Below are 9,549 nucleotides of genomic sequence, written 5' to 3'. Positions count from 1 at the left end.
GTCATTTGGGTAGTTTCTGTTGTCATTATGATTTAAAAAGAGTAAACACAGTTGATTGATAATAAATGGCTTCAGCCAAACACTAACCACGAGTGAAAGAAAAGTTTTTGTGTTATCATTCATATTCTCTGAAAAATGGCCTAGAAATCAAATTCTGCCAGGGTATGTAAACTTATGAGCACAACTGTGTATATGTATATATATATATATACATTTTAATTGGGGGTTACTGCTAAGATAATATCAAATGATAATTTTGAAACCTAGTATATACCAACTATATAAACACAATATGTAACAACTTTACTTTACAAGTGCCTAATCCATAGCTGAGAGTGTCTTAGTTAAAAAAAAAAAAATATATACATTTTCATACTTACCATTAAGACACCCATCCACATATAACAGACAGCCAAACCAGTACTGAAACATATCAGCAGAGGTAATGGTACAAGAGTATATGGTCAATCTATAAAGGGAGGCAGCAGATGAATCCCTGCAACCGATTTACAGAGAACCTTATGAAGTTTTCCCATAGGCGAAAACATGTTATCATCAGGCAATACTCCCTTCACATCCCTCAGACAAACACTGCACTTAGAGAGGAACTGGGCTTCAAAATTCTTAGAAGCGCCTTTCACTGAAGGATCAAGCACATCATGCTTCACCACCTCCTAAGGAGGCAAAGTTTTTAAACTGAGGTATGAGTGAGGTGGGAGGTGTATTTATAGGCTTTTGAGGTTTTGGAAACTTTGCCCCCTTCTGGTAGGAATGTATATCCCATACGTCACTAGCTCATTTACATGAAAGAAATTGGAGATAAACATGAGGTTGACCAAAGCATACTAAGAGTGCAATAATAGTCTAATCAGAGACCTACAAGCCTCTGTCTAATCATGGGTGGTGCTCTGCTGAAATCTAACTTTCACTGCATTCCAGTGCTGATGCGTTTGCACTTGTGCAGTAACTTTCCTTCATATACCTGAGATGTAACATAGGTTCCAATATGGTGGCACTTATAACTAGAGGATAGTGTATAAAATGTATTTTAGTGATTAGTGTCCCTTTAACAAAGGACAAAGTAAATTGGAAGTTTTTTTTTAATTGCATGCAATATCTGAAAGTTTCATCTTAACTTTTATGTTCCTTTAATATCTTCTTGTTTATTTCACATATCAAAAAATTGCTTATGAGGACTGAATCCAGTATTTTGTTATTCTTTCTCAATCAATCTGCAATTAGATCCAAATGTGTGCACTATTCTTGAGTGTAGTGAAACTTGAAAATATTGTAAAAGTAATAACACACACAAGCTTTTGAGTATCACAGTAAACTTGGCTTTAAATGACTACTAAATACAGTAGAATTGAAAAATTGACAAATACACAAGTACATAATAGCTTTTACTTTTAATTTGAAATAAGAAGTTGAATATATTCTGGCAATTTTTTTAAAATTGATCAAATTTTCACGTTCCCCGTATCATGTGACAACTATCAGCCAATCACAAAAAGCATATACGTACATAGTGTGCACTTTTGCACGCACGCACGAGCCTAAGAAAGTGTGCATATAACAAGATTGTGCACGTTTTGATAATGGATATTATTGGTATATTGGAAGTTTGGTTATTGCATAATTTATCTAAATCGTTAAACTTTAATTTTGACTTTAGTGTCCCTTTAAATGATGGTGAATAATACTGAAGCATCCAACCAACAACTTTGAATTTCAATACATTTGTCAGGAACATAGATTTGACTCATGTCCAAAGGCTGTGGACAAAGTGACTGAAAAGTTGCACCAATTTTAGTATGATGGAGCCTGTGGTCAACATTGGTGGGTCTTTTAAAGGTCAACACACACACACACACAAAAAAAGTCCTTGAGTATCACCATGAACTTAGTCTGATATAGAACCCTACAGCAGGAGACTGTGGTCAAGTGAACCCACTGGTGGGTCTATGAAAGGACAAACAGGCACACTAATTCCTTTAAGAAGATATATTTTGTGTGCAGGTGTCATGTAATTTAATTATTTCTGAGATAGATACAAGGAAACAAAAAAAGACAGATGTTCACAAACCGTGCAAGAAATGTGTCAGGAATTCAACAATGACGAGGACCAATCTGGACTGATTAAACAATGTGCCATGGAAATAACCCAGGCTTTACTAAAGCCAACATCACTTTAGATACTAAAGAGAGCAGTACAGGGTTATAAATCTGATGGGTACGTTCTTTATTACATGTTCTTACTTATATGGCTTTGTGTAACTTTTCATGTCAGAGTCCCCTGAGTATAATTAAAAGGAATATACTCATGTTTTCTATTTTCTGTAAGAGCTGCATTTGTACAGATTTTATTCCTGAAGAATGCTGAAGCCAGCTAATTTAAATTGTAGCATAAAATGTACTGATCACCCAATGTGCATTAGTAGGAAGGATACAGGTGATCTCACTATCGGTTTCAGTTAAAATTGTATTCACATTTATTTAGACAATTTAGCATTTGTTTTATGGGGGGGGGGGGGAGGATTGTTTACAGTAATATTTTGTTTTCCTTTTGTGTAAAAGAAAAGTAAAAAATTAAATTTAGTAACTTTTTTTAATGGAAATGTAGGGCTCTCTAGCCAAGAGAGTGTAGGATAAATTTTACACAAAAGTACATGTACGTATGTAGAAGCTTGACAGACACTAGTCGCTGACATTCTAGCTTTTAGGGAACTTCATGATAAACAGATACAAGGCCAGTGTTTTCTTCCTTTCTGCTTAGTTTAGAAAATCCGTTTCAGTTTTTATTTTGTTTTAATATCCAGTCACTGCCCCCATGTGGAATTATACCACAAATTGTTAATTCTCATATTCACTTATGGAAAAACATTGTTGTGCCCAGCATGGCATGTTATATATTTCTGCCAATGTGCCAACCACACAATATCCATATTATGCCATGACGGCGATCAGTGACAGCCCTACAACATCAAGCCATGGCAGAATGTACATTTTCTATTAAATTTTAATCTAAACCATATTATAAATACACTACCGATTCAGAAAGAAGCACTCATAAAACACATAACAGCAAGAAATGTAATGAGAGCCCTGGCTTAGTCTTACTGTTACACAAATATATTTATATAAAACTAAATATAATTTCTTACAATGTTGCTTAGTTGACGCACAAGACTTGTTAGCTATAGCAATATCAAGGTGTTCCAACTACTTATAGACAACTCAAATCACAATAGTGTGCAACAATAGCATTGCAAAGATCAGTAGGTAGTTTCACTAACATAACTTATCTAGTTCTAGTAGTTTGTCAGTCATTGGAAGCATGGCAGGAACATGACTAAACTGGTCAGTGTTTGGTGGTATTTATTATTATTCAGAGAACGCTTAAGCAGATGATGCAAACAGTCTGAAACTGTAGCATATTCTATAGTGTCATACTGCAGGTAAATGGGCAACTCCATAGGCTAAATGGGTTTCTCTGTTTCAAACTTCAACACAGAACTACAGGCTATGGTGAAGCATAACATCTCATTCTACTCAATAGACAGTCAAAACAAGAGGATAATTTCTTGTTTATAGACTAGAGGTGCACAAACCCATTTTCAGTATCTACCAGCAATCAATTTTGATGATCTCTCCTTCAAAAGTAGTATCATTTTCTGTTTCCTTGTGTAGAAGAGATAATCCTAAAACATTAACTGTTGGTAAATGGTGAGTACTAGACATTAGCAAAATGGTGTATTACAAAAAAAAAACCAATAGTATGAACAACATCATTTTAGAATAGCAGGTTACAAAGAAACTCTAAAGAGATATTTTACAAACTTCCATGTTGGCCAACGAAAGCTTCAAACGTTCATAAAACGGATTGTAACTAAATCAACAGACATACACAAGCTAAAAAAATGTCACAATATAGAAATGATGAAGTACAATATTTTGCCTCAGTGGCTTGCTAAGTAAATAAGCAAGCTGACAAGATTTCCTTTATTAGCATCTACAAATAAATGCATCTTGATTTTCTCTTGAAGATATAAGGCTGCTGAAAATTCCATTCATCTCGGACCTAGCACTGTAAAAAAAAAAAAAGTGTAATGGTGAAGTCAGTAGGGCATAAAGCAATATACGACTGCTGTAAAACATGTGCATTATGATAGAGTCTATAGACCATTAAGTATCCTGCCCATAAACAGACAAACATCCTTAGTCCTAGATCACATGGTTAAAAAAATAAAATAAAAAATGATAGTTTAAAGTAAACACATCGAGATTGTAATATAAAGACCTTGATAATGGAGTAAAATTTCTTTGTAATATACTTTCATTATTTATCATCCCCCCCCCCTCATTTTCCTGTAATTTATTTAATTGAGCATTTTAAAGACTTGGAAACTAAAAAACAGCACATGGAAGTCTCAAACGTAACTTGCCACATATCTGTCCCAAATAAACACTTTATCCTTTTCTGCAAAAGGCAAACAATACAGGATTTGTTCACAGAATGGCAGTGACAAGCCCCATCTTCTATAGACTCAAGTTTGGAATGGCTTTTTCACATAAGCAAAAAGTGGTGGGTGAAGGTGGCGTTTAAAAAAAATGCAGCAAAGAAGGTTTTTATCTGTTCTTATATAGTCCAGACACTGGTGATAAGTTACGATATTGGAAGACTGCAGCAAAATGCTGTAATTACATAGTATTTACTGTCCCTTTAACTCAGCACATTATCTTCATAACATTACTTGTTCTTTGTTGAGGGCTTCATTGTCTGAGGTTTGTTAATTAAAAAAATAAATTATGCTTACCTGATAATTTCCTTTTCTTCTGATGGAAAGAGTCAACAGCTGTCCATTTTGGGAATTAAGGACCTGGCTACCAGGAGGAGGAAAAGACACCCCAGCCAAAGGCTTAAATAATCCTCCCATTCCCCAGTCATTATGCTGAGGAACAAGGAACAGTAGAAGAAATATCAGGGTGAAAGGAGCCAGAAGAATAATAAGGACGCACCACATAAAATTACGGGTGGGGAGCTGTGGACTCTTTCCATCAGAAAAAAAGAAAATTATCAGGTAAGCATAATTTATGTTCATCTTCTTAAATGGAGTCCACAGCTGCTTTCATTACTTTTAGGAAAACAATACCCAAGCTATAGAGGACACTGAATGCCAAGACAGGAGGGTACAATAGGCGGCCCATACTGAGGGCACCAGGCCTGAACCATTACCCAATAAAAAAAAAAAACGCTTTGTCCGAAGCCGAGAACATTTTAAGAGGAAAAGCCCCAAAGACACTGACTCGCAGTCAGTCCAGAAGCCAAACTAGAGACCGCAAACGGACTCAACTGAGCCAACAGTCCTCCAGAAGACACTGTCGCCCAACAGACTGTCCCCCACTGCTCATCCCCCACAAATGGAGAAATCAGCCAAAACCCCCAAGGGGACAAGGCAAAGGAGAACCAAGGAAACCGAAAGGTCCCCTAATACAAAAAAGAACACCTCCAAGAGTGAGCCCAGTTCACAGAGACCCAAAGGAGCTCAAACAGGGGAAGGAGGCCATGCCTATACCAAGCGAAACCTGGAATAAAACCAGGCACAGAGACAGAAAAGACGTCTCTCCAACATCCTGCAAGCACAGAATGCAACTGAAGAGGCAAAGTCCTCCCAGTGTCTGACCATAGAATACCAAAGCATTCACCATGAAAAAGTGTGTAATACACCCAGGTAAAAAAAAACAAGGTTGAGAACACAGAATCCATAACATGACATTTACTTGCAAGGAGGAAGAAGCAGTCAAGCAAGAAACAGACTGCAAAAGCAACCCCCCAGACAGAGGGCACGCTCCAGGCAACCTAAGTCGCCCGAACCTACACACAGGTCCCTAAAAAGGGGAACACAAACCCTCATCGAGGCCCCCCGAGAAGGGGAGTATACCCTTAGAACCCAAAGGAAGAGTTAACCCTCTTCTGAAATCAATGGAGCAAGTTGAAAGGAAAATCTATAAAAAATTGTGAAAGGAAAATCTATACCCTAGCAGACTGAGCTAACAGGATAGACTCAACAAGGGTCACACATCCAGAGGAGACTGCGATGGCCTTAGACCGCTTGGCCATCCTGACCTGCAGACCAACACCCAGCTGGACCAACCCAGCCTCAGGGATTCAAGACCGGGGAACAAAAGAATCCTGTACAGGCGAAACGAGCGTAAGGATAGCACAGCCATCCCCACAGAGTACAAGTACAACCCAATTCTGAGAACAGACAACAAGGCCATAGACCTAAAGATCTATAAAAAAAAAAAAGGCCCAACAAGTCTGACTTGGAGCCAGCAAGACCCCAGGGGGAACCAATTCCACCTTTCCGCCTCCCATCCAGGAGAAGCCCCAAGCAAGGACTCTATCTCCATAAGGGGGATAATATCCCCTAAAGGAAAGGGATGATGCCGGAAGGGCAACAACAGTCCTCAAGGCCCGAATCACTGGCTAATGGGAAGAAAAATTCCCAACACAGATGTCCTAGAAAAGAACCCCCTACAAGTAGCTTGCCAAGCAGAGGAACAGCCAACCCATTCAGCTGCAGAGCAGGAAATCCACGGGAACACTGGCAAGCTGACCAGGGGAATGCAACCCTAAGGCGCACCAGAAATTGGGCATCCAGCACCAGCAGCGGGGTATGAACCAACAACCCTTGAGGCACAAGCCACACAGCTAACCATGCATTGGAAGGCTAGCTAACACTAGAAGCTAACGTCAGATCAGAAAGCAGGAGCTTTGCCTGGGTTCAAACCCACAACCTTCTGCTTCGGGAGCTGTGGAGCTAACCATTAAGCAACATATCCCTTTGATGACATGGGCTACTCTGTGGCAAAGAGTAAAAATTTCTCCGAAACCCTAGCCAACCATGACCAGGTTAGGTAGATGGACAAAGGACATAGCCCAAGTTCCTACTACCGTGGAACACCCAGAGCAGCCCTGAGATCCAAGATTCCAAAACCACCCAAAGAAAAAGGTCAGAAAAAAGGCCAAGCGAAGCTTCAGCACCCGGAAGTCTCAGGGAGAAAAACAGGTCCGGGCACCTAATAGTTCAGGCAAACCTTACCCTAGAACTAAACAACCCAGCTGACTAAAAGGACAGACACAAGGGATATGGATGCATATCCAGAGAATCCGGATAGCGATAAGAACTCGAAAGCCCCGACCAAAGGAAGGAACCACCCCTAGCCAAAGTCCAACGCTCCAAGGAGCAAGGCTAGAAGTCGTATGAAGATACATCTCAGAGCATCAGGACAACCAAGGGATACCTTGAGGTAAAAAAAATCCTACTAGCAGGACTAATCTCCCTATCACATCCGCACAAGCAGAGGACACAAGGAAGAGAAAGGCACTAAGCCTACCCAGCTCCGGAAAAACCCAAGTTAAACAAAGTCCCCGCAGGGAACAACCATCACCCGGAAACACAGATCCCTAAAAGGAGATCCAACTCACCCGGAGACAATGGAAGAAGACCCAAAGGTCTCTTATAACTCAGACAGACAGTACACGTCAAAGAGTAAGAGCTGAATCTAGATACACTATAAACAGCTTATGCGTACACCTGCAAGGTGTCAAGAGCTGCAACAGGTTTTAAACGGCAAACCTTCCGCATGCTAGACAGCTATCCTGTACAAGCTGTTGGACCAAGCCCAAAAGGACAAATCCAGAGGCCTAAAAATGAAGGCCAAACCGCTCAACTGCGGTAAGGGGCGTTAAGCCCTCCAACCCTTGACCACATGGGGGAGGAAACTTTAAATTTTGATGAAATCAGATGTCAGAGTGACGCAGCGGAAAAGCTCCCCTGCCCGGCCATCTATGACTGAACACTATCCTTCCCGCCTCACAGACCCACAGGTCCTCTCGAATGCTTAGTTGAACATGAAAAACAATGATAACCTGAGCACTTGGCGCTTCTACCAAACCAGCAGAGCAGAACAGCGCCACATGTCTGAACAGTAGCAAGACCGAACGAACCCGACAGGACCAGCCTGCAAACAGGGTCCTAAACAGCAAGCTGCATACATTCTCCCACATAGGGGAAAAAAATAGAAAACAGACATTTTTAACATAGGACTAACATGTCCAAAACAACTTCCGAAGAAGTAATAAAGAGTATCAATCCCAGAAAGTTCCCAAAGGAAACAAAAACAAATAAAAGACATCCCATCGGATATAAATAAAATATAAGGCAACCCAGAGGTTAACGCCCAAAAAGACACAGGCCTACCCGCAGGACCAGCCAAACGGAGCCCTATCTTTCAAAAACTGGAAAGAAAACTGGAGGAATCAAAAACTGGGTTACCCGCATGTGTAGAAGTATGAATTAGTAGGAAACTAGCCTCTCGGAGGACAGGACCCCCAGAGGCGGATGGCTCAGCAGTCCCTTGATTCCCCGAGCCCAAGGAACCATGCACTCTGAAATGGCATACGGAACAAAACTGGTTGACATATTTCAATGAGGCCAATCCGGATTTGTCAACGGACACAGAATCTGAAATCAAAATAATCTCAGTATCAGAATCCTACGTAACTGAATCTGAAACAAGCACAGTCTCAGCATCAGAATCCTCCATAACTGGCAAGAGGAAAAGGAAATTTATGCTTACCTGATAAATTGATTTCTTCTACGATACGACGAGTCCACGGATTTCATCCTTACTTGTGGGATATTATCCTCCTGCTAACAGGAAGTGGCAAAGAGCACCACAGCAGAGCTGTATTTATAGCTCCTCCCTTCCCTCCACCCCCAGTCATTCGACCGAAGGTTTTAGGAAGAGAAAGGAAAAGCTAAAAGGTGCAGAGGTGACTTAAGTTGTAAAAATAAAATATAATCTGTCTTAAAATGACAGGGAGGGCCGTGGACTCGTCGTATCGTAGAAGAAATCAATTTATCAGGTAAGCATAAATTTCCTTTTCTTCTACAAGATACGACGAGTCCACGGATTTCATCCTTACTTGTGGGATACAATACCAAAGCTACAGGACACGGATGAAAGGGAGGGACAAGACAGAGACCTAAGCGGAAGGCACCACTGTTTCTCCCAAAAACAGCCTCAGAAGAAGCAAAAGTATCAAATTTGTAAAAAGTATGAAGGGACGACCAAGTCGCAGCCTTACAAATCTGTTCAACAGAAGCATCGTTTTTAAAGGCCCATATGGAAGCCACAGCCCTAGTAGAATGAGCCGTAATTCTTTCATATGCCAGGCGGATGATACTCCTCAGCCAAAATGAAAGAGGTAGCCGTTGCTTTCTGACCACTACGCTTTCCAGAATAAACAATGAATAATGAAGATGATTGACGGAAATCCTTGGTTGCCTGTAAGTAAAACTTCAAGGCTCGGACCACGTCCAGATTATGTAACAGACGCTCCTTCTTGGAAGAAGGATTAGGACACAAGTAAGGAACAACAATTTCCTGATTAATATTCTTATTTGAAACCACCTTAGGAAGAAATCCAGGTTTGGTACGCAACACCACCTCATCGGAATGAAATATAAGATAAGGCGA

At 40.3% G+C, this 9,549-nt stretch overlaps 1 protein-coding gene across 1 annotated transcript in view; it reads right to left on the bottom strand.

Annotated features, from left to right (window-relative positions):
- Positions 1–1,394: 1,394 nt before the first annotated feature.
- The window catches only part of GART (phosphoribosylglycinamide formyltransferase, phosphoribosylglycinamide synthetase, phosphoribosylaminoimidazole synthetase), a 360,923-nt gene continuing 352,768 nt past the window's right edge, over positions 1,395–9,549 (bottom strand). Inside the window, exon 23 of the mRNA XM_053705959.1 lies at positions 1,395–4,087. The gene's annotated coding sequence lies outside the window, so the exon portion shown is untranslated. The remainder of the gene's footprint in view (positions 4,088–9,549) is intronic.

Source organism: Bombina bombina, chromosome 3, assembly GCF_027579735.1.
Source record: "Bombina bombina isolate aBomBom1 chromosome 3, aBomBom1.pri, whole genome shotgun sequence".
Taxonomy (NCBI): domain Eukaryota; kingdom Metazoa; phylum Chordata; class Amphibia; order Anura; family Bombinatoridae; genus Bombina; species Bombina bombina.
The sequence above is the reverse complement of the archived record's forward strand: the minus strand, read 5'-3'. Positions and strand labels throughout refer to the sequence as shown.